A 25,407-nucleotide genomic window follows, 5' to 3' on the forward strand; every position below is an offset into this window, starting at 1 on the left:
ACCTGCATTTGTACCCTCTTCCTCTCATGATTACTATTTTTAACATCATACTTTCCATCTATTTGTTTTGTGTATCCCTACACTGCTTATTGTGGATATAGATGATTTTATTACTTTTACCTTTTAATCTATTCACTGCTTTATATGTGGTTAATTTACTAACAGTTACTATACATCTTCCTTCACTGATAAGCTTCCACATACAAGGTAATTTTCATGTTTCTGGTTATAGCCTTTTCTTTTGTGCTTAAGAGAAGTCCCTATAACATTTCTTGTAAAGCTGGTTTGATGGTGCTCTCTTAGCTTTTTCTTGCCTGTGAAACTTTTGATCTCTCCATCAAATCTGAATTAGAGCCTTGCTAGGTAGAGTATTCTTGGTTACAAGTTCATTCCTTTCATCACTTTAAGTATATTGTGCCACTCCCTTCTGGCCTGCAGAGTTTCTGCTGAAAAGTCGGCCAATAGTCTTATGGGAGTTCCCTTCTATATGACTTGTTGCTTTTCCCTTGATGCTTTAAATATTCTTTATCTTTAATTTTTGCCATTTTAATTACAGTGCATCTTGGTGAGGATCTCTTTAGGTTAATCCTATTTGGGACTGTTTGTGTTCCCTGGACTTGGATGTCTGTTTCCTTTTCCAGGTTAGGGAACTTTTCAGCTATTATGTCTTCAAATATGTTCTGAGCCCCTCTCTCTCTCTCTCCTTCTGAGACCCCTACAGTGTGACTGTTAGAACACTTGATGTTGCAACAGAGGTCTCATACTTTCCTCATTTCTTTTTCTTTTTTCTGTTCATCTTCAGTGGTTTTCACTGCTCTGTCTTCTAGTTCACTGATTTGTTCCTCTGTACTATTTAGTCTACTATTGATTCTTGCTAGTGTATTTTTCATTTCAGGTATTGCATTCTTCATCTGTCTTTGGTTATTCTTTGTATCTTCCAACTATTTGTTAAAAACTTGTAACTTTTCACTCTATGTGCATCCATTCTCCTGAGTTCTTTGATCATCTTTAAGATTATTACCGTGAACTCTTTCTCTGGTAGATGGCCTTCACTTAGTTCTTCTGGGGTTTTATCTTGTTCCTTTGTTTGGAACGTGTTCCTCTGTTACCTCATTTTGCTTAACATACTGTTTTTATTTTGATCCATCTGATAGCATTCCCAGCCTTGGAGAACTGACATTTTGTAGGAGACATCCTATTCAACCCAGCAGCACACACCCCTTAGGTCACCAGAGATACTTGCTCTAGGGGTGCCTCCTATGTGAGCTGACTACTGTGGGCAGTCTGGTAGGTGTGGCTGGCCCCCAGTCTGGTTTGTTGCCTGGTCCTGCCTTACGTGGAGGCTGCCTGCTGCTGGTTGTCAGGGCTAATTCATGAGATTGGGGGGGGGGGCTGCAGAACTCCAGGGGGCCATAGGACTAGTACTGGCTCACTGATAGTTGGAGTTGGGGTCCAGGAGACCCCACAGCTGATGCCCCTCTACCATTCATTTGGGAAAAGTCAGGTTCTGGGTCTAGTGCTGGCTCATTGGAGCCTGGATGCAGGTTCTTGCATCCAGCTGCAGGGCCCAGGAGATACAGAACTGATGCTATTCTGCTGGTGGGTGGGCTGGAACCTGCCATGGCAGTCTGAAGAGTTGTGGTTGTCCTGGGGCTGGTGTCTGCCCTTTGGTGGACAAGGCTGGTCTTGAGGCTAGAGCAGGCTGGCTGATAGGTGAGGATGGAGTCTAGGTGACTCTCAGGGTGTTACCTGCCCAGTGGTGGGTGGATCTGCATCCTGAGGTCTCTGGCTGTAAGGCCTTTGGAATCCCAAGTCTAGTGCCTGCACACTGGTATGTAGGGCCAGGACCTGGGTCCTCTGGTGGACAGGGCCATGTCCAAGGGTGGCTGTAGCTCAGGGGGTCTTAAGGCAGTCTGTCTGCTGGTGCATGGGGCTATGTCCCTACCCAGTTAGTTGACTGGCCTGGGACATCTCAGTACTGGTGTCTACAGGCTGGTGGGTAGAGGAAGGGCTGGGTCCTAGGGGCTAATACGCTAGGAGGATTCTAAAACAGTGCTTGCCAGCGCCACCATCCACGTGGTAGAATGAGCTCCCAAAAATGGCTGCCTCCAGTGTCTTTTTCCTCAGGGTGAGCTCCAGCTCTCTCCTACCTCTCTGAGAGGCCCTTCAAGATCAGTAGGCAGGTATGACTCAGGCTCCTTTCAAATTACCATTTCTACCCTGGGTCCCAGAATGTGTGAGATTTTGTGTGTGCCCTTTAAAAGTGGAATGTCTATTTCCCACACTCCTCTGCTTCTCCTGAAGTAAGCCCCGATGGCCTTCAAAGCCAAATGCTCTAGGGACTCATCTTCCTGATGCAAAACCTTGAGGCTGGGGAGCCTCATGTGGGGCTCAGGCCCCTCTCTCCTCAGGAAGAGTCTCTGCAATTATTCTCTCATTCGTGGGTCACCCACCTGAGGGTGTGGGACTTGACTGCACTGTGACTCCACTCCCCCCAACCCATCTTGTTGTGGTTCCTTCCTTATATCTTTAGTTGTAGAAGATCATTTCTCGTGGGTTCCAGTCTCTTTCATCATAGCTGTTCTGTAATTGTTGTAGTTGTTAATTTTGGTGTGCTCATGAGAGGACGTGGTCTCAGGGTCTTTCTACTCCACCATCTTGGGAACTCCCCTCAAGACTGCTAGTTTCTAAGACTAGGATTAGGTTGTAAAGGAATTCGGCTTCTGTCTTGGGCTCTCCCTCAGATCACCCACTCTGAGGCCAGCTGCCATGTCATGAGTTCACTCAGGCAGCCCATGGAGAGGCTTGTCTGGAAGAACAGAGGTTTTTCAGCCAACAGCAAGCGAGGAACTGCCAACAACCACGTGAGTCAGCTTGGAAGCAAATTCCACCTTGAGATGACTGCTGGACTGCAACTTTATAAGAGACCCTGAGCCAGAACCACCTTGTTAGGCAACTCTTGGATTTCTGACCCACAGAAACAATGAGATATAAATGTTTGTTATTTTAAACTACTAAGTTTTGGAGTCATTTATTATAGAGCAATAGATGATTAATATACTTTCTTAGCTCCTAGGAAATCTCTACTTCATGTATTGCCCAATATAAAAAAGCACCCACTTTGAAATAGTTGAAATATGACTTTATTCCTTCTGGCTGAGAAGACCAGACCTGAACCGAAGCTGCTGCATTTGGTCCTTGGAGACACTCTCCCTGGAGCACCGACAACTCACTTTACCTCCCAACCCTATTTTCATCCTATCTGTTCTGCTCAAATAACTGCCTGGGTTTGATTCATCTTGTTTCCTTCTTGTATCTTCATCCATGTGGTTCCAGACCAATTGCCTAACTTTCACCTACCGACAGCCTAAGCCCTTGACTTTCAGGCCCCAGCTAAGCTGACCATCTAGGTGGCTTCCCTGGCCTGGCTGAATCCAAGGCCCACCGAACCTTCCCATCCTGTTTGAGTCTCACAGTACTAACTTCAAATATGTTTCTTCTTTCCACCACTGCCGAAGTCTCAACTGAGGAGTACTTATACTTTTGTTCTCCACACTGACTTGCTAAAATTCACCGTGATGTTCGCCATTAAATAAATCTTCATCAGTACCTACAATATGGCAGGCAGTAATGCCAATCACTGGGGACATGGAAATGAAACAAGACACAGCTCTGGTCATCAGGGAATATTCACTCTAGTTGGAGAAACAGGTGCATAAGTAAATAATAATTTAATGTGATATGAAGATTTCCAGAGAAGGAGTGACATTTAAGTGGTTCAGAAAAGCTAACTAGGAATCCTCCAATTAAAGAGTATGAGATGAGGGTGTCGGACAATAAGAACAATGGAGAAAAGTTTTGCATTTACCAATGAATACGGGAGGCTCTCCTTAAAATTTGCAGTGGCTAGTTACTTAGAAAGTAGCCATTTCATATCCTTTGATCAAGTAATTCCAAGAATTTTATTTTACAGGTATCTCAGAGCCTAACCAGAAATTTATCTTACGAATAAATTCAAAATGTACGTGAAGACATAGATACACAGATATTGTTGCAAAATTCTTTTTCAGTAGAGAAAAAGTGTACACAACCTAAGTACCCATTATTAGTGGGCTGGTAGAAAGAGATTATGCATGTTCCTACAAAGGAACACAAGGCACCTGTTAACAGAGTGAGGCAACTCTATAGATATAACTCTAAAATGTATGATATGTGCAAAGCAGCGTAAATATTATAGTACCAATTGTGTGTGTGTCTGTGCTTATATTCCTAGTTATTCATTTATTCATTCAACAAATATTTGTTGAGCTCCTCCTATGTGCCCAGCACTATTCTGGAAGCCAGAGATACAGCAGTGAGCAAAATGCAGAGCATGAAACTTGCCCACTAATGCATTTCATATGCACAGACCATCTCTGTGGTGATAACAAAGAATGGGTAACAATTGCTGCCTAGGGCAGGTGCACTGCAGGGTTGAGGGTCAGGTCAGGTCAAAAAATAGTATCTTTGGTACTATTTGAAGTTTTTACAATATTCAAGAGTTATCTAGCCTCCAACCCAAAATTTTAATTAGAAAAAGACACTGCCATTTCATATAATTAAAGCACTTGCATTAAGTCAGATTTAATGCTGCTTCAAAAGACACTCATTCTACACACACTACTCATTCGATTCTTCCTACAAAGAAATGATCCTGGAAATATGTTTTAGACTGATGGCTTCTGTTCTGAATTTATCTCTCAGCTAGAGAAGGGTCAACTGTAATCACAATGTGTGATTTTTAAAGAAGAAATCCCATCCTAAAGTCACAGAGAGAAATAAATTGATTTTTGGGACAGGCTCTGAGTTGATTACTAACACAGAGTCCCTTGTGTAAAAGAAATAACAGAGTTGGACATGATTAGTATCATTCTAGTACACTACCACAACATAACTTTACAAACAATTCCCAGCAATGAGGCAGAAAGAATGTGCTAATATTCCAGTAGCAGCCCTAATGGCTGGGTTTTGCAATGATTCTGGAAGGGTGGGGGGCACTTGCTGAAATATTAGACATTGTGTTTGCATTCAGATCCTTTGGGAACACCCAGTGCTCCCTCCTCCAGCTGACTAGCTGGCTAACAATATTTTACCCTCATCCAAACCCACATAATTCACTAGTAACATTGCAGGTCGAGAACTAAGTTTAGGCATGTATTTGGATTAGGCGTGACCTGTGATGACAAAGGTTTCAAGCGAAGCACAAATAACAAAGATGAATTTATGCAGGCCAGGATGCTCATTGAGGTTATTTATCACAATTACATCATTTTGCTTGAGGGGGGAGGGAGAATAGGAGCTGGTGAAAGGAGCCTCCAGATACCTCGGCTTGGCTGCAGCCGGCACAGAGGAAAGCACTGTTTGAGTGGCCCCCCTGTCTTTTCAGGGCTCTCCTGACATCCTACATCATCCTGGCTCGTTTTGTCAGACATCTGTCTTTAAACAGAGGCTGCCATTCAGACCTGGTCAGATGAGAGTCTTGTGATACCTATCCGTGTCTCTCCAGAGCAAAATGAGGTCACTAAGTACCTGGGAGCGTCACCTCTGTGATCGGAGGCAACAATCTGACCTAAGATTCCAGAATTTGAGCCTCTATCTGCCAGACTCCATTGAAACTCCCTCTGAGTTAGACTGACTTCAATGTCTCTTTTTGTTCTTTTCCACTGAGTTTTATGGGCTCTCTGCTGGATATGAGGTGTTGTGGCCTCCCTGGGCCAAAAACCACTGTTGGCCCAGGAGGCTCATACTTGGCTTTCAGACAATCTTGGCAGACACTGCCCACGAGTTGGCTCAGAGCCTGCTCTACAGACTCTTTAAAGCAATGGGACCAAAACAAGGAGACCTTAGAATGCAATGGCTAAACACTGTGGGCTTGGTTCACCCAACCGAAAGGATAAGAGAAATATTACAGTCAGTGTCATCTGTGTTACATCTACGTGTAATGTACAATGACTCGAAAGATCTGTGGCATTTTAGAATCTTTGACGTCTTCCCCTGGGTTTCTCACAGTGTCTGAAGCATCCACAAAAGCCCTAACACTGTACGGTGCCCACCCTCTTTTACAGAGGAGAGACTGGTGGCCCTTGGCTGGGCTGCCAACACGTGCAGCACAACCAGACCCAGGCTCTGTGTCAGCCACTCTGAGATGATGCTGGCAGGCTCAGGACAACATACACTGTTTTACTTCTCACCATAACCGTAATCTTGGATAAACAGATTATGGAAAATATCACTATCCCTCCTTACAGATGAGAAGCTTATAGAGTAACAGAAGATCAATGGTTTACTCAAAGTCACAAAGCTAGGAATCACAGACGCAGGATCTGGACCTGATCTCATGACCCCAGAGGAATGCTCCTCCCATCAGCTTTTGGCCACTGGAGTTTATAAAGCATTTGAGTGTGTTTCTCATACACAGAGAAATGCACAGGAAACAGGGCACAGTTATACTCACAAACCTATGCACTGAGTCCTTAATTTCCCCAGAAGTCACTGATCAATTTCCTACCTCTGTTCTACCAAAAACAAACAAAAAAAAAAAACCCAGAAAGAAAAATAAGGGTAATTCACTTAAAAAGCAGGGGAGGGGTGTGGAATACAAAATAACTAGCGGACCAAAATTTAGCGACACTAGAATGGTTTAATCCTGAAATAGAAAAGGTTACATAGAATAAATAATTTTCAGTTAAAGAAGCAAGAAATCTCTCACCTAAGGGTGATTGTGCAGAAGTAATGAGAAATGCCCAAAGTTTCCTCCATGGCAGGTTTCTTCCTTAGACAATCTGCCATGTGTGCCTAAAAATTCCATTTCCTGGAGCCCATGGTTGCCATTCATTTGTATCACCTTAATAACCTTTAAGACCTTGTCACAGATTAAAATCCACCATTCACATCCAAAGGCAAAGCCAGACAGGACTAGGAGGCTGGCTAGATTCGTTTTAGACAGAGAAAGGTAAGGAGGCCGGAGGGGCTGAGGAGCAAGCAGGTGGGCAGTAGGTGGGCTTGATGGGAGTAGTGACATTTATGGCAGCAGCCACGTGACACTGATGCTGTCAGTGGGGGCAGCAGCAGGGAACTGGGTCATCCAGAGCTAGTGTAAGGGCCCTGGGGCATGTGCGTGCAGTCAGCGTCGGTGGCAGGCAAGATCAGTATGTAGAAGTTTTTGCCTCAGTCTTTATGCATTCATTTTAATGCACATTAGAAAAATTATCACTGGCATCACGAGCTTGTCCTCTCATAGATGTTAGTACTTACAACAAAGCTAGGCTTTCAAAAAACAACTTGATGGCAAATCAATTTGATGAAAAATGCTAAATTAAATGACAAGGGGTCCTTCAGGGAGGGCAAAAATGGTGAAGGTGGCATCAAAATAACTATAGTTTTGAAAACCCTGCTTTAGACGCCTGGCATATTCTCAGTACACACTGGGCATCGCATTTGCAGCAACCACCATGCCAGGTCTGTGGGTACCTGCCCTTGAGGAGTTCAGAGGCCATAAGTGGTGACACATTACAAAAGAATGCACCGTGGCCGCTGGAGGTGCATTGAGGTAAGGCACCAACCCAGGGACGCTGCCTGGAAAAGGAAACGTGGACAGAGAGGCCAGGAGCATTGGTAGGCATTGGACAAGCATGGAAAGGGCATGGCATCCTAAGCAGAGAATGTCTGCATCGAGCCTTGGGTATCAGAAAGCAGTTTTCAGCCTCTTCTACCTCTGTGAGCCTCTACCTCCAAGAAGATGGTTGGTGGAGGTTGACGGTAGAAAGGTAAAATTGACTTGCCAACCAAAGGGACCAGGTCTAGCAGATACTTGTGGCCCACAGGGACTTTCTGTCCACTGATCTGATTCCAGGTCTCCACACTGCTCCTGCCCCTGGGTCTGGGCTGGCAGCTTCCCCAGGTGCTGACCTCCTGACCCTTCTTCCTGCCATTCAGGCTACTCCCCCAGAATCATCAACTCCTGCATCCTCCATACCCCCAAGCCCTGCTTCTTAGGTTGCTTGTGTGTTTGGTTACTCTGCCTTTCGCTCTTGACCCTGGACTGTACCACGAACCCAATACCCTCCCCACCACGGCTTGGGAGTGAGGGGCCAGTTCCCCCCCTTCTTAGCACCACCTAACACGAGTGCACTTCTGCCCCTCCTGAAAAAACCTCACAGCCTGGAACAGATAGTGGCTGGTTTTCCTTTTCCCAAATGAAATGAATGCCCCTCGTTTCAGATACCCTGAAAACTGGCACAATTAAAAAAGGAAGTTAATTAGAATGATTAAAATCTAGCAGCAGCCACATTCAAAACAGCAGCCACATGTAAAGCAGCAGTCACAGCCACTGCCACCTCTGAAGGCTCCACTGGGCACTGCCAGCTTGGAGAGACAGGCCCCAGACAGCACTCCAGGGGCCAGTAAAGGACCACGTGCAGCCTTGAGATGCTGTAGGAAACATGCTGCCGTTATGGGCTGACTCACTGGGCAGTGATGTAACTGGATACGTTTAATGAGCACCCAAACACATTTTTAAAAAAGATTTTATAATCATGCCTTTCTTACAACCAATTTTCTGTATTTCTCTTTCTTTATCACTGAAAAGGAAAAAAAAAGAAAAAGAAAAAGGAATCATGTAATAATAAAAATAGCAAAGAGCTTATTCAAAGATCTTTGCCTCGCCTTTGCTGTTTGGTAAAAGAAAGGGGCTTTGAACTGAACGTTATCAGTGCTTAATAAATACAGGTTTTATAAGAGTAGGGATACGAAGGACAAAAAATAAAACAGCATTCCATTCAATGCTAAGCATTTTCCCACATACGTTGTTAGGCATTTAAATGAAGACACCATAAGTATCTATTACAGCTTTTTATAAATATGATGTTCACCTTTGTTTTGCGTCCTCTTCCTCACTCTGCAGAGAGTTTTCACTTCTGTTTACCACTCCACAACCACGTGCTCCCCAACATCAGGTACTACGATTTCCATTTCACTGATGGAGAAACTGGCCCAGAAGAGACGGCTACCTCAAGGTCTGGTAGCTGCTAAAACAGACACCCTGCCACTCTGATGATCCTCTCCCGTTCTTTATTTCAATTGCCTCTATCCCCGCTTCTCAAACACAGGCAGACGCTTCACATTGATTTCCTAAACGGGAACAACCTGGAGAGGAAATAATTTGGGGGGAAAAAAATTACCCTGAATCTCATTTCTAAAGAAAATCTAATTTACAAAAAGTCAGTGAGCACTCAACCAAACAACTTGACTTGGGTGAGCGCGCCTCTGTTCAGGCTCCATGCTTCTAGAAGAGAGTTCGGTGGGAGCCTTGAGAGCTGAAAACCAATGGGGAGCAGGACTCCTAATGCTACAGGTCAATGGGCAACCTCAGAGAAAGCGTTTTCACCAAAAAGTTAGAACTTACTGTGGAGACACCGTCATTTCCACAGGACTCTTCGCCCCGCTGCCCCCTCCCCACCGCGCGTCTGCCCTCCCTGCACCACTGAACCTTCAGAGGTGCCATGTTTCTCCCCAAAACGCAAACTCCCACCGCCGAATGCTGTCCTCCCAGGTCTCACCAAAACCTGTCTCCCTCTTTTATTTCACAAAACTTGAAATCCGTCCCTTCTGTGAAAGTTTCCATCGTTAAGCGTCTTTCCTTCTCGTCAGGTCAGTATGCAGCCTACTAGCCGGGGCACACGCTACACCTTGCCCCAAAGTGACTGACCTTTGCCTCTAGATATCTTACCAGATTACTCTTTATAGATGCTGATGGTTTATTTCTCCTCTTATGCTGCAAATTCTCTGAGGCAGAAATCACAGATTCATCTTTTCTGTGAGGCTGCTTTCTCTTCTCTCTGCTACTGCATGTCCAATTCTCTTGGAAACTTTCTCGCCCCTCCGAGCGCCCCGGGCTTTCTCGTGGCTCGCGCAGGCGCGCTTTCTCGTGGCTCGCGCAGGCGCGCTTTCTCGTGTTCTCACGCAGGCGCGCTTTCTCGTGGCTTGCGCAGGCGCGAACGCGTGGTGATTATTTACCCACCTGAACGAAATTTTCCCTGGCAACTATCAAAATCACAATTCAATAAACAATTCCCACATATTCAGTGACACAAATGTAATTAAGGGTAGCATTAGTGTAATCTAGTAATGTAACTAATGTACATTAATGTAACTAATGTAATTATTGATATAAAGTACCCTGTGGGGCCTTCCCAGGACAGACCCCTCCCCCATATCCTCTGCTGTAGCCCCTCTGTGAAGCACCCAGATGACAACGTCTCATGTATATTCCCTGAGTTTTTCAGATGCTAAAAACCATCACCAAAGAGAGGAAATTAACTAATTGATGTTTAAGGGCATGTGGCCCCAGACCTGGCGCCTAGGGGTGAATCCTGTTGAGCACTCTGTTACCTCCACATCAACCAATCAGAGAATTGTACAGGAGCTGATATACCTGAGACTCACCTCCCTCACCTGGCCTTTAAATATGCTTTGCTAAAACCCTTCAGTGAGTTCCAGATTTTGGGGGGCATGAGCCACTCTGTCCTCCTTGCTGGGCCCTGCAATAAACCGTTCTCTGCTCCAAACTCTGAGGTTTCAATTTGTTTGGCCTCATGGTGCGTTGGGCATATGAACTTACATTCCGCAACACTAATAGTTTAACTATATATTTTACAAATTACTTTCACATATGTGATCTCCTCGTTTGCAAATTCCAGGCACTCTAAAATTCCTACATCCAAAAGGGAAATCATGAAGGACAGTGTCCTTAATTACTTAATTTACTTTTGCTACTTAGGTATAAATCTAATCCAACTATTTTGTTGGTATCACTTAATAGTCATCTTTAAAACCAAGTTCAAATTTCCATTGGCCCAGGTGGAAAGACTATATTTCAGGATTAAAAGGTGGAGAAAGGGTGGGTGAAGAAAGTGATTGCTGTTTCATTAAGAGAACTATTACAGCAACTTCACCCTTTTCGAAGGAATTTCACCAATTTTCTGCTTGCTGGCTAATCATCTTACCAGGAATTAAAAAACACAAGAAATATTTAAATTGTCCCATCCACCAACTGTTTCTAAAAGCTCTTAATTTAATCCTGGGAGGTACCTTTTCACACCAAATAATCGTATTGAGAAACCTCTGTATATTTTGTGAGCTGCTTTCATTTTTCTAAACCAATAATGAAGAATCTAAATCTATGGGCACAGCGCTATCTAGTGGTGGGAATGGGTAGCCCAGGAGTCTTGACTCAGGTTGCTGCCAATAGGCTTTTGAGACCAGTTCTATGTTCTGCAGCTCAGCCCAGAAACAGAAAAACTTAACTGTTCTCCTCCACTGAGATATACAATATTGCTAGAACATCTAATTAACAGCAAAGTCTTAGTGACAAGCATCTCTCTTATCTGTCCACCCCCTACTGAGGCTTTCTCTTCCAATTATAGAGCTAGGTCCTAATGGTATAGGTTGGAAATTGCTCAGAAATGGGCAATTAAGAATGGAGGAAGAGGGGAGGGCATAGCTCAAGTGGTAGAGTGCATGCTTAGCATGCTTGAGGTTCTGAATTCAACCCCCGGTACCCCCTCCAAAAATAAATAAACCTAATTACCTCTCCCCAAAATAAAATAATTAAATAATACAATAATAAACTTAAAAAAAAATGGAGGAAGGAGAAACCAGGCCCTCACGATAAGGTATGTGTGAATTCATGAACAAAACCCAATGATGGCCCTGCTCAGTTCTTAGTAAGCATGGATTTAGAGTGATGCTGGTAATTATGAAGATTATGATGTCGATGACAGTCCTGGTGGTGGTGGTGGTAGTGACAGTGATAGCTAACATTTATTGAATGCTCATCATGTGCCAAGTCCTAAGTACCTGTAATAACTTATTAAATCCATCCAACAACCCTGGTCATCCCATTTCACGGATGAAGAAACTGATGCAAAGCGCAGCTAAGTCCTTTTTCCAGGACCACCCAGAGATTAAGAGGCAGAGGTGGGATTTGATCTCAGGCAATTTAACTCCAGAGCAAGTATCCATCCTTAATAATGATGTTCAAGAAAAGTGCTAATTTTCAAATTTAGAAAAAAAAAAAAGTTACTTCCTAAAGTAGCAAACATCTCCAAAATCAGAACAGAAAGAGCAGCAGAGCAGTGTCCAAGAGCCACAGTCTACTTTGGCAGATTTTATTCTGTTTTGGCTGGCTGGTTTCAAATGTATCCCCCACCACAAGTGCACACATGCGCGCGCACACACATACACACACACACACACACTCATGCTCTACCATGACCAACAGAGCCGACTTGATGTTAGAACATGGGCTCACAGGCTGATGCTGATGGAAATGAAAGAGGTCTTGAAGGTGACTTTAGTACAGTGTGATTGCCACTTCACAAATAACAAAATAAGACCAAGAGATATGGTTATTTTGCAAAATAGAATTTATTAAATATTTATAGAAGACTGCTCACCAACAAGCTCTCTTGACAATCATTTGGCAGAGGAGGAAAGGAGGCAAGATGAGAAAATTCTAATCTTTGCCATCAAGAGAAATGTGGTCCACTACTGTAGAGCACAAGGAACTATAGTCAATTTCTTGTGATGTCGTATAATGGAAAAGAATCTGAAAAAAAAGTATATGTACATATATGTATAACTGAACCATTTTGCTGTACACCTGAAACTAACATTGTAAATCAACTACACTTCAATTAAAAAAAAATTTTTTTAAGAGAAATGTGGTCCAGGAGGGGGGAAGAGAGGTTGATCAAATAACTCAAAAGCATGGAAGGAGCTACAAAGGTGATAATGGTGATAATAATAACTAATAATAATAATCATCAGTGTTGAATGTTCACTCTATGCCAAGCATCTTACATATAGTACAGCACTGATATGTGTAAAAAATTGGTGTTATTATACCCATTTTATAGACAAGGAAACAGGCTCAAAGAGGTTAAATTGCTTCCATCCCTCTACTGACAGGTAGCAAGAAGCAGAGGTAGGATTTTTAACTCAGCTATGTTGGTTGGCAAAACCAATGGTTTCAGCCTTATGAGAGAAGCACAGATTATAACACAAAATAGAGATAACAATCAGCTTGAGAGATGAGGGAAGGCTGTGTGGAGGAGGGCACATGTGAGCGGGGCTGTTGAGGGCGAATAAGGTGTCAGTCAGTAAATGGGGCCTGATGTATTAGGTTCTTGTGGCTGCCGTAACAAATTACCAGAAACTGGATGGCGTAAGACAGCAGAAATTTATCTCCCACTGTTCTGGAGGCCAGAAGTCTGAAATCAAGGTGTCAGCAGAGCCATACTCCTTCTAGATGCTTGAAAAGAGACCCATTCTTTGCCTTTTGCAGCTTCTAGGAGCTGTCAGCATCCCTGGACTTGCAGTCCCATCATTTCAGTCTCTACTGCTGTGGTCAGATTGCCTTCTCCCCTCCTGTTCATCAAATCTCCCTTGGCTTCACTTTTACAGGGACACTTGTTATTGGATTCAGGGCCCACCAGATAATCCAAGATGAGCCACTTCTCTCAAGATCCTGAACTCAGTTACATCTGAAATGACTCTAAAGTCCAGTAACATCCACAGGGTCTAGGGATTAGGGGTGGACGCACTTTTTTTTGGTAGGGGTTCGGTGGGGCACCATTCAGCCCACTATCCACTACATGTCTTGGGAGCCAAAAGCAATCCGATTGGGTTTCCAGTATAACTTGAAGTCAGGTAGTGTCAGTCCATCAGCTCTGTTCCTCTCCTTCAGTACGGTGTTGGCTATTCTGGGCCTTTTGCCTCTCTGTAGAAACTTTAGAATCGGTTTGTTAATATCCACAAAATACCTTGCTGTGACTTTTATTGGGATTGCGTGGCATCTATAGATCAAGTTAGGAAGAACTGACATCTCAACAACATCGAGTCTTCCTATCCTGGAACTGGTCAGGTTCCTGAAGGTGTGGGGCAACTGAATCCGTAAAGGCTGGGTCAGGCCAGATTTTGAGGGCCTACTAAGCATGTTGAGGAGGGTACACTTTCTTCTGTGAAAGCGGAAAAACTGAAGACATTTAGGCCAAGGAGTGATGTATTCAAGATTATGCCTGAAGCATAATGTGGGATATCCAGGAGAGAGGGAAGGGAGGCGGATTGTATAGGTGGAGATGGAGTGGTCCAATCCCAGTGAAACAAAGCGGCGGCCACGGAAACTAAAAGAAAGCAGAGAAGGTAGCAAGGTGGTGGTCATTCTGGAACCACGACTCCAGCTTCCCAGAGCTGAGATCATCAGCAACGCCCTCAAATAGGGCAGGCAGAGAGGTCCAAATTCATTCCCAAATGCCACTGAATTTATCTTTTCTGTGTAGAGCTACCTGTTCCCCTTTGTCGGAGGGCAGGGATGTTGCAATCCAACCTCATCTTCCCGGTCTGATAGCGAGGGGAGTGCAGTGGGGTGGGAGGTGCCTGTGTGCGCAGCGAAGGAAGACCCTCTCAGTCCGGCCACTTCATTTGGTGCCTGGTCTGTGCTTGTGCAACGTGCTATGTACTGTGAGAAATAGCAAAGAAAAAAAAGATCATTCTTATCTGCAAAGTATTTAAAAACTAGGAGCGTAAGAAAAGAGAATTTACGTTCGATACACACTAATAAGTCAGGTAGCTTGGAGTTGGGAGCCTGCGGGTGGAATCACAAAGCCCAGGGCTGTAAATCCATCGCAGGCTGGCTGGGGCTGGTCTCACTTTCCTTATTTGAGGACTACAGATCCCTTCCTCAGAGGAGTGTTCTGAGGATGAAAGGCACTAATCATTAGTGCATTCAGCAGAATGCCTGGCATAGAGTAACTGCCCAGAAAAACACGGCTACTGTTGAAAATATAGAGGAAATTTATGTGAATATGGGGGAGCTGGGCGGTGGGGACCCCTAGTGGGGGTTTGAGCTGTACCCATGGGTGGGTGTGCTTTGAACTCAGAGAGAAAGATGAAATGCTTTTTAGGTTAGAAGGACAAACTGATTGAAGATGTGCAGCTGGGGTGCTGGCTATCCAGATGTTTATGAAAAGTTCCCACAAGACTGGCCACCCAGGGGAAGTGGTAGAGTGTATGCTTAGCATGTGCAAGGTCCTGCGTTCAATCCCCAGTACCTCCATTTTAAAAAAAAAAAAAAAACCCTAAGGAAAATTCTAAAGGAGCTTTAGACATTCCTTTCCTTCCTCTAGTGGGTCTTCCGTGAAAGATTCCTGTTACATCTCTCCCATTACCACTGCCCTGCTTGGGAATTGTTCACTTACTGGGAATGATTAACTGTTATTAAGGTATCCATGACTAATCCATATGTTTATAAACATATACAAATGCATATATGTACACAAATCTATATTTTTTCACATATGTGCATTCAAACACACACATATGTACACACACACACACTTTTTATGAAAGAATTTTTTTGCCTTAAATCCAAAGTATGACTCTAATGGTAGCAACTCCAGGTTCTTAGAGCACTCTATCTGAGTGGCCTTTGAAAATTTATTTCACATTTGATGATTTATCTCTAAGGATACTCCAGTTACACCTACAATAACACAACTGAGGGTAAGTTATTAACAGAGACATATATCAGAGATCTACTTCCACAAAATACTCTCAAGCTTAGGCTTTTCAAAAAGTTCCTGCACCAAGAGAGACTTGAGTTCTGTTGTGAGTCCTGCCTCTGGGTGATGCTGTGAAAATCCTCTGCCTCCACATCCTTGCCTTCCACTGCCATCACACTGGCCATGCCCTTGTGCCGGATGTCTCGATTTGCCCATGATGTCCACTCTCCATGTCTCCGCCCTCTTCCCTGCCCAGGCAGGCTGATTATATGGGCTGAACCAAATGGTTTCCTTGCCTTCTGGCTCCCAGTTGGGTTTGGCTAAGGGGAACCTTGACAGGAGAGCAGAGGAGGAAGGGCGAGAAAGGTCAGGGTATCGCCCTCTACCTACAGAGGGGAGAAGCCTGGGGAGGAGCCCTCACTGCCTCTGAGTTCCAGCAGTTGCTCCTGCCTCCTCTGCAGGCTTCCCAGCCCCACGTACTGCACTTCCCTGTGGTTTCCCTACGCCCAGCCCACACCTTTGAAATAGACCCTTTATGAAACTCTCTTCGATTGATACCATTTTTTTTTCTTGCTGGGGCCCTGACGGAGGTGCCAGTCGTGACTTGTCTCCTCAGTGGCTCACATCCACCCCTCAACTCCCCCAAAAGCCATGCACTGTACTGTGTGTATCTTCTGCCCACCCCAGCCACAGCTGACTAGACCAAGCATGGTTACCTGACAGAACAGCCCATCCCAGGCTGGTCAGTCACCTATAACTTGCAGGGCCTGATGCCAACAGATGAGCTCAGCTAAGCAGATTCTTCTCTTAGGAACTGAGAACTGAGAGACAGAGATATCAGGGCAGCAAGCTGTTATAAGCCATCCATGGGAGTCATGAGGCAAACAGGGGGAAATATTTAGGGCCACGTGCCAATAAGGAGGCAGCTATGAGGAGAAAGGAGAGAAATTAGCAAATACACAGGGAATGTTAGCTGAGAGAAAAAGGGACTGCTTTCCGATGCGGCCTCAGTTTTCTGATTCTCATGGCATTTCACTTTCACAAATCCTAGCCAGAAACTATTTCTGAACTTGAACTCCCATGAGGTCACACATCAGTACAAAAACATTCCTTTTCTTCAGCCAACCTGAATGCCCACCATGTGTCAGGTACTGTACTAGGCACTGAAAATAGGTGAACAAATTAGACAAAGACTTTGCCTTTAGGAGGTTTACATCTTGCGGTTTGTTGGTGACAAAAGGGTGTGGGACAAAGTGGTCAGTCTCAAAATGTAAAACCTGAGTAAACATTATCTCAAAATGTAATCCTGGGGAAACATTAGAAATAGATTGAAAGACATTCTATGTAATATGTTCCCTGTGCTCCTCAGATTGTCAAGACCATCAAAGCCAAGGAACGATGGAATGTGTTCCACGTTAAATGAGACTAAAGAAATGGTAACAAGAAGATATCACTCACATCCATTAGAATGGGTGTTATCAAAAAGACTAGAAATAACAGTGTTGCTGGGATGTGGAGAAAATGGAACTCTAGTGCACTATTGGTGGGAATGTAAATTGATGCAGCCACTATGGAAAGCAGTATGGAGGGTCCTCAAAATTTAAGCATAGAACTACTGTATGATCCAGCTATCCCACTTCTGGGTATTTATCCAAAGAAAACAAAAAAACTAATTTGAAGAAATATATGCACCTCTATGTTCATAGCAGCATTATTCACAATAGCCAAGACATGGAAACAACTTAAGTGCCCATCAACAGACGACTGGATAAAGAAGATGTGGTGTATATATACAACAGAATGTTATTCAGCCATAAAATGATAACATCTTGACACTGAGAAACATGGCTGGATCTTGAGGATATTACACTAAGTGAACTAAGTCAGATGGAGAAAGACAAAAACCGTGTGATTTCATTCTTATGTGGAATAAAAAATAAATAAATAAATAAAATAAAACCAAACGGAAACAAAACACATAGATACAGAGAACAGAGTAGTGGTTACAGGGGTGGGGTGCATGGTGAAATGGGTAGAGGCGGTCAGCTGTTAAATGAAAGTTGGAGACTAAATTTTTGATGGTAAGCACACTGTCGTGTATACAGAAGTCGAAATATAACGTTCACATGAAACGTATATAATGTTACAAACCAGGATTAACTAAAAAAAAAAAGAAAAGAAATATGACAACAAAATGCAAAGTATGACACTAAAGTGGCTCCTGCATGAGAAAACATTATTTTCTCTTTGCTCTAAGGATGCTTGGGACACTTTTGGACGAGGAAAATGAGACCTAAAATACTTCGATGAAGGGATGGGACCAGAGCACAGATAACCTGCTTCTCAAGTCCGTGAGCTTTCCAGTCTCTCAGACTGTTTCCCAAGAACTTTAAGTTTTGTTTCTCATTTTATTATTATTGCTAAATTATCATCAGCTCACCCAAAGATGAGCTGTAGCAAAAAAATCTCAGCAATGATTCTCCCTCTGGTCTTACGGTTTCTGACGCCAGAAAAACTTCTGTGCTGCTAAACATACCTACCACAGAGCTAAACCCGGTAAGCTGGATGAATTTCCCATTTCTGTTCAAATCCACTGTCTGATGATATTTCAAAAATAAAAACCCAGGCAATCAATGGTTACATTGGGGCAGTATCAGTTCTGACTGAAAGGTCTATATTTGGGGATTTAAAAGTATTTCAAGGGACAGTGAATGTTTTGAAAACTTTGGGAAACTGGGGAAGAAGTTCTAGGTGACAAATGTCTATTCAGGAACTGAGTATAAAGCACTAATGTAGATGGCTTAGGTTTGGTGCCCAGGAAAGAAAAAGGAAGGAAAGGAAAACCTTTAGCTTGCATTAGGCTTTATGGTGGGCCAAGAAAGCTTAACTGAGACACAGTGAGCCATACAGAAGGGTACACGTCATACAATAGAGCCTTAAATGAATGGGCATCACCAATGAATGAGAAAGAAAAATGAAAGCAACTTTTGTACTGACAGACTTACTGACTTTCAGATTATTTGTCTCTAAAATGAAAATGTATGTTGGAGTCTTGGTTTTGCTCTTTGGTTTTAAGCAGGTGTCCATCACTTTTATTAAATATGAGCGTCTCTTCCTCGGTCATGTACTCTCAATTTCCAATATTGGAATGTCCTCAATTGCTTGACATTTCATTTCACTCTGTGTTTGTAGAGGCAGACGCCAACATTTTATTTTTTTAGAGGAAAAGCTGAAAAACAAGCAGTACTATAAAACTCTATGGCTACTAATGTAAAAAGCAAGTAAGCCTTGTAATCTATACCACAGCATCCCCAGCAACGTTATCAACATTATTAACAAGAATTAACTGAATATCTAAGGTACAGAGAGTACAGCTAATATCTCCGTTTTTGTTGCATTTTTACCTAATTCATTTCTCATCTTTAGCCATTAGTTCTACTCATCAATAACCACTCTCATATTCAATATTTGCTTTCCCCCAGACTATCATTACTTCACCTTTAAATTACCTACATTTGAAGCTTTATATATATATAAATTTTTTTATTGAAGTATAGTCAGTCTACAATGTTGTGTTAATTTCTGGTGTATAGCATAATGCTTCAGTCATACATGAACATATGTATATTCATTTTCATATTCTTTTACACTGTAAGTTACTACAAGGTATTGAATATAGTTCCCTGTGCTATAAAGTATAAACTTGTTGTTTATCTATTATGTATATATATTAGTTAGTATCTGCATATCTAGAACTCGCAGTTTATCCCTTTCCACCCCCTTATCCTCCTAATAACCATAAGTCTTTCTATGTCTGTGAGTCTGTTTCTGTTTTGTAAATAAGTTTGTATGTCTTTTTTTTTTTTTTTTTTTTTTAGATTCCACAAATAAGTGATAGCATATAGTATTTTTCTTTCTCTTTCTGGCTTACTTCACTTAGAATGATTTTTTTTAATTAACTAGTTTTCCCTGAATAAGAGTACTTTGCCACTTGTTCAAGTACCAGATATATATATAGCAAAAGCATGGTTCTGCTGAAACTTTTAATCTTTGACCTGGAAGATGAGAATAAAAACATGTCCACTGAGTGCAGGGGAATATTACATGCAAGGGGAAGCTCTTAAATACACGACACAAAATTGATCTGACAAAATGAACTGTGGTTGCTAAGAAGTTACTTTAAACAATATATAAAATGAAGATAAAATTTAAAATGCATAATAATTATTACTATATTGTCAAAAATGAAACTAGGATAAATATTGAATAATAATAATAATAATGGCAGCAGACTCTGTGTTTCGTGGCATTACTCCAAGCACTATATGTGTTTCAAAAACCACTATATGAGTGTATATAAAGTAATATATACAAACTAATTCAATCCTTACAGAAACCTTTTGAGTTCAGTACTACTATTATCTCCATTTCACAAATGAAGAAACCAAGGACAGCAAGATTAGGTTGTTAAGTGTCGGAGAAGGGATTTAAACCCAAGCCATCTGACTCCAGCATTCACGCTCCTGATTGCATTTAATCAACCAGTAAATATTTCAGAACTATTTCAAGAGTACTGTGTTTTCAGTCCCACCTAGATTGTATTAGTCAGTTTTTGCTGCAGTAACAGACAACCCCATTTCCTAGTGACTTACTATAACGAATGTTTATCTCTTGCCCACATTACTTATGGGCTATGGGTTGACCTCAACTCTGATTGGCTCTGCTGGGTATGGCTTGGCTCCATTTAGCTCAGCAAGATATGTCTCCTCCTTGTGGGACCAGGAGGAAGGAGGAGCTCCTCTCTGGGATGTGCAGGGGACAATAATTTAAGAACAGCAGAGGGTGCCGCTGCAGAAGCATGTATTCTAAAATTGGAACAGTACAGAGATTAGCATGGCCCCTGTGCAACAATGACATGCAAATTTGTGAAGCACTCCATATTTTTATTGGGAGTTCAAGATTTGCATATACCAACTACTGGATATAAAATAGATAAATGGCAGGCTTCTACTGCATAGCACAGGGAACTATATTCAGTATCTTGCTGTAACCTATAATGAAAAAGAATATGAAAAGGAATATATGTATGTATGTGTATGACTGAAACATTATGCTGTATACCAGAAATTGATCCAACATTGTAAACTGACTATACCTAAATTAAAAAAAAAAAAAAAAAAGAACAGCAGAGGGAAGTTAAGCAGAGCACACATTTACTGACTCTGCTTGAACACAGCAAATGTCCAGTCCTCATCCCACTGGCCAAGGCAAGTCACGAGACCAAGCCCAGAGTCAATTAGGTGAGTTTGTCTACTTCTCCCATGGGTGGCACAGGCTAGTCACACAGAAGTAGTGAATGGCTGGGAGCAATAATCCAGTACCTCAAGGGCTCCTCATCTTGCCCCAGGGATCTCACAATTAAATTAAGAAAATAAGACTAGCATAAAAATAGTTTGAGAGTTTTGAGAGATACAATCGTCCTCACTTCGCATGGTACCATGTCACATGGAGCTTGGGCATATAGGAAGCTTGTCTTTGCTTTGCAAGATTCTAGGGTAACTGAGATTTGGTCATGCAGTACTATATCATGTGAGGACTGCTTGTACTTAATAAAATATAACAACAAATGATTGATTCTGAAATGGGGCCATAGTGTAAGAACTTCTTAGGGCATTTAAAAGGAAACCCAAACCATGCCCACAAAGCCCTAAATTACCTGGCTTTTGCCCACCTTCAGACCTCCTCACTGTCTCTCCCCTTTTCTATTTTGCTAGCCCTAGGACCTTTGCACATGCTGTTCTTGCTGTCTAGAGTCCTTTTCCCCAGATCTTCACAAAGCTGAGTCCTTTTAGACATTGGAATCTCAGCTGCAAGTTGTTCCCTTCAGAGACCCCTTCCCTGACCAGTCAACTTAAAGTAGCCCTCCACCACTTTGTCACTCTCAGGTCCACTAGTCTGATTTTTTTTTAATCACTGAGACTCTCTTATCAATAACTGTGTTTACACATTAATGGTATGTTTCTTTCATTGGAATGTAAGCTCGAAAGAGCAAAGAACTTGTCTGACTTGTCATGATTCTATCCTTACTGCCTAGGTCATTGGCTGGTACAAACTGGACGTGTAACAGCTATTGTTAAATGGATGAATAAATGTGGACAGAGGCCAGATCATCTAAGGACTTGCAGCCATGTTTTGGATTTTATTCCAAATGCACCAAGAAACAATGTGAAAATTATAAACAGTCATGTATGAGTTCCCTAAATGTGCTTTCTTAGCTCCATCATGCCATTTCCAGGCCAGGGGTCACCATTCTCATCACCAGTTCCCCGCCTTTGTTACACTTTGGCATCAGCTGGGGCCGGGGGACAACTTTTTAAAAATCCCACCTTCTGGGTCCCAACCCCTAGGAATTCTGATTTAACAAGTCTAGACTGAGGCCTGGGCATGAGAGTTTTAGTGATCCCCAATATTCAGCCAAAATTGAAATCCACTGGTTTGGGTGGTACCTAAAGTATAGTAAGGATTCCAAAAATGCTTTTTGGCTCATTGAATGTGGCTAATTTGAAGATCTGGCTTCGTTTTGACAGTGTCTGACACATAGTGGGTACTCAATATTTCTTCATTGGCTTTCTAGTAGATATTTGATGAATGAGTGAATGAATAAATAACTGAATGATTTAACTAAAGCATATAGGAGATTAATAGAGGCAGAGGTCAGTGTGGATGGAAGTAGTTAGATAAAGCTCTGTAACAAGGCAGAGATTAGGAACTGGGCTTCATGTCTGCTTTTCTTTGTTATAAAGTGTTCCAGGATCCTGGAACATCTGGTTTGGAATGGGCCATGGAAACCATCCAATACAGTCATTTATAGTATCATTTTGGTCACAGACTCTTTAGAATTGGATGAAAGTCTTGGATACTCTCCCTCCAAAAAAGACATCCAACATCCATAATGATGTATCCAATTTGATAGACTTCAGTGAGTTCCAGACAGTGATTGCCTAAGCTAAATGCCTAACATCCAGCTCAAAGTCTCTATTAACAGAAAATGAAACAAAGGCTCAGAGAGGGTGAGTGACCCGCTGGAGGCACAAGCCAAGACAGGGACAGCAACTGCACAAAACCTAGTTCCCACAGCACTGAATGTCCTTGCCAATCTCAACTTTACATACCTGCTGAGAACAAAGTTAAGAGGATGACTTTGTAACTAATTATTCTGGGTTTCCTCCTCCCTGCCCTTGACTTCTCAAATCTCACACGCCAGAAAATTCCAAGAGCTAATCTAACCCCACAGCTGTGCCACTCCATCCAAAAGTAGAAACTGAAATTCTCAAGCAACCAAGTCTTCCAAATCTACCATGTCTTCATGCCAATATCTGAAAATAGAGGAATGGAAAATGGCCTCAAATAAAGCCAAGAAACATTGACATGAGGGCCAGCCTGTGGCCAGTCCCTAGAGCAGCCAGCTCAACCAGTCCACGGTTGTGAACATACATAGCTGAGCTGACGATGCAGTCCATCATTCCAGATGTCAGGATAAGCAACACCAAAAATAGTCATAGCAGATAGCTGGACAGCAGGTGTTCTGAATAAGATATGAGCTCAGAAAGTAAGAGGAACAACTGGGATCAAATCATGCATTTTAAGAACAGAGTAAGAACCTGGTGTCTAACTGCCCTGACTGGGAGTGAGTCTTCAAAAGGCTCGTGGCAGAGCACAGGGGCTTAAGGATGGCTGTTTGAACCTGAGAAAGGGTTATTGAGGCTCACCTACATGAAGTCAGGCTTACGTCTATCTTGGGAAAGGACATATTGTCAATATTTCAAAGGATCCAGGAATAAATTATCTGATATCTGTTTCTTTCTCCTTCTTCTCTCCAGTTCTGCTGCTCTTCTAGGGAGTCCCACTTATTACCAGCACCTCCTCCAGAAGCCAAAGAAAAGAACAAAACCCACCAATTAATCACTAGGTTGTGCATAAGCACCATGGGAAAAGAACTCTTGTCTTTGTTCAAAATTACACTTGAGAATGTCACCTAGGCATGTCTTCTTCTAGTTACTAAGATATCTTCTTAACTCTCTAGGGAAAGCACTGACTCAAAATGCAAAATGAAATGGTCAGCCCTGTGGTCCATCCGGCACAGGAAAGGACTCATGGAACATTATGAAGGAACATGGCAGATGCCCTATTTATAACCCTTCATCCCCAAACCCCTTAAAACTCCATGATGCCATGAGTAAGTCATCTAAGATCTCTGTTTGCTATCTCCAAAACTTAAAAAAAATTTTTTTAAATTTCTAGTAAGTTGTTTTCCTTTCAGTAAATTACATACCTTTTGAATAATTAGTTTCACAAATTTGTTTTCCTGTCTCTTGCTCCATTAATCATGAACAAGGAAAGTGGGGCGTGAGAAAATGGTCATGTCCCAGGTCCCAAGTGAGTCCCTGGGATGCACCCCATCGATTGAGGGTCCTTGGCTTCACGCAGGAAAGAATTCAACAATGAGCTATAGTAAAGTGAAGGTAGATTTATTCAGAGAGATTCATACTCCACAGACAGAGTGGGGGATGTCTCAGAAGTCCAGAGAAAAGGCAGAGGAGACTAGGAGATACACATGCCACAGACAGAGTACAGGCCATCTTACTCAGAAGGGAGAGCAGCCATGAGGTGCGGGGCTGTTAGTTTTTACGGGCTTGATAACTTTATATGCTAACAAGTGGGAGGATTATTCCAACAACTTTGGAGAAGGGACTGGGATTCCCAGGAATTGAGCCATTACCCACTTTTTAACCTTTTACGGTCAGCCTTAAAACTGTCCTGGCACCTGTGGGAGTACCATTTAGCAGCTGTTGTATTAAAATGAGCATCTAATGAAGCTCAAGGTTGCCTGGGAGTTGAACCTTCCACCATCTTGGTGCTAATTGCTGTGTCATTCTTTTAATGCTTGCGCCCTGTCCCCTTCCCTCCTGTCTCAATCACACGAAACTTGGGATTGGATTAATTAGTACATAGTACTTAATACAATAGTGGAGCCAATGCCACACTCCACAGGGTAGACTGTGCCTCAGCTTACAACAAAGCATACCCTTCACTTGCAATAGCTGAGCTCCTAAGCATGGCACTTAGACAAAGCATGTGATATGTCATGAGTTTTAAATACAGAAACTCTTTCTGTCAACTTATTGAGGTATGTAGGCCAAACATATCCATCCATCATGAGTATCAAAATTTATGCAAAGATTCAGGAAGGAGGACAAGTGTGAGGGATGCTTGGTAAAGTGGGAAACCAGCAAACATGAGTTTTGAACCATACTGTACCTCTCAGCATCAAAACCTTATCTCATAACTTAGTCCATGGCACTTCATTAGGAGATGTTAAATAGTCAGCCTCCACTGGTTGAGATCCAGGACCCTGACATTTCTGAGTTTCCATTAATCGCTTACCATGGCCAGAGGCAACTTCTCTCTTAAGGCCTAAGGCATTTCAGGCAAATCCCTGCTTTGTAAACACTTGCTAGGGCTTTGGGGCCAAAGCTTAGCGTGATCTCTACTTGATAAGCTGGAGTCAGGGGCCAGCGTATGCAATCTACTCCGTTTCACTTACCTCTAGGCCCCACCCCAGTTCGTTTTCAGCTTTCCAAGGGTAGATTGTCATTCCAGCCACATCAGAAGGCACTCTGAGGACCGAAATTCCAGAAATCATTTGCTTAAGAGAGTAAATCTTCAAAGTTCTCATTACAAGAAAAAACAATTTTAACTCTGTGTGGTGATGGATGTTAACTAGACTTATTGTCATGGTCATTTCACA

At 42.6% G+C, this 25,407-nt stretch overlaps 1 non-coding gene across 1 annotated transcript; it reads left to right on the forward strand.

Annotated features, from left to right (window-relative positions):
* The first annotated feature begins 20,441 nt into the window (after window positions 1-20,441).
* Window positions 20,442-20,544, forward strand: LOC123613744 (U6 spliceosomal RNA). The gene has a single exon (XR_006721182.1). It is a non-coding gene; the product is annotated as a U6 spliceosomal RNA (small nuclear RNA).
* Window positions 20,545-25,407: the final 4,863 nt, after the last annotated feature.

The sequence above is a fragment of the Camelus bactrianus genome, chromosome 5, assembly GCF_048773025.1.
Source record: "Camelus bactrianus isolate YW-2024 breed Bactrian camel chromosome 5, ASM4877302v1, whole genome shotgun sequence".
NCBI classification, from domain to species: Eukaryota; Metazoa; Chordata; class Mammalia; order Artiodactyla; family Camelidae; genus Camelus; species Camelus bactrianus.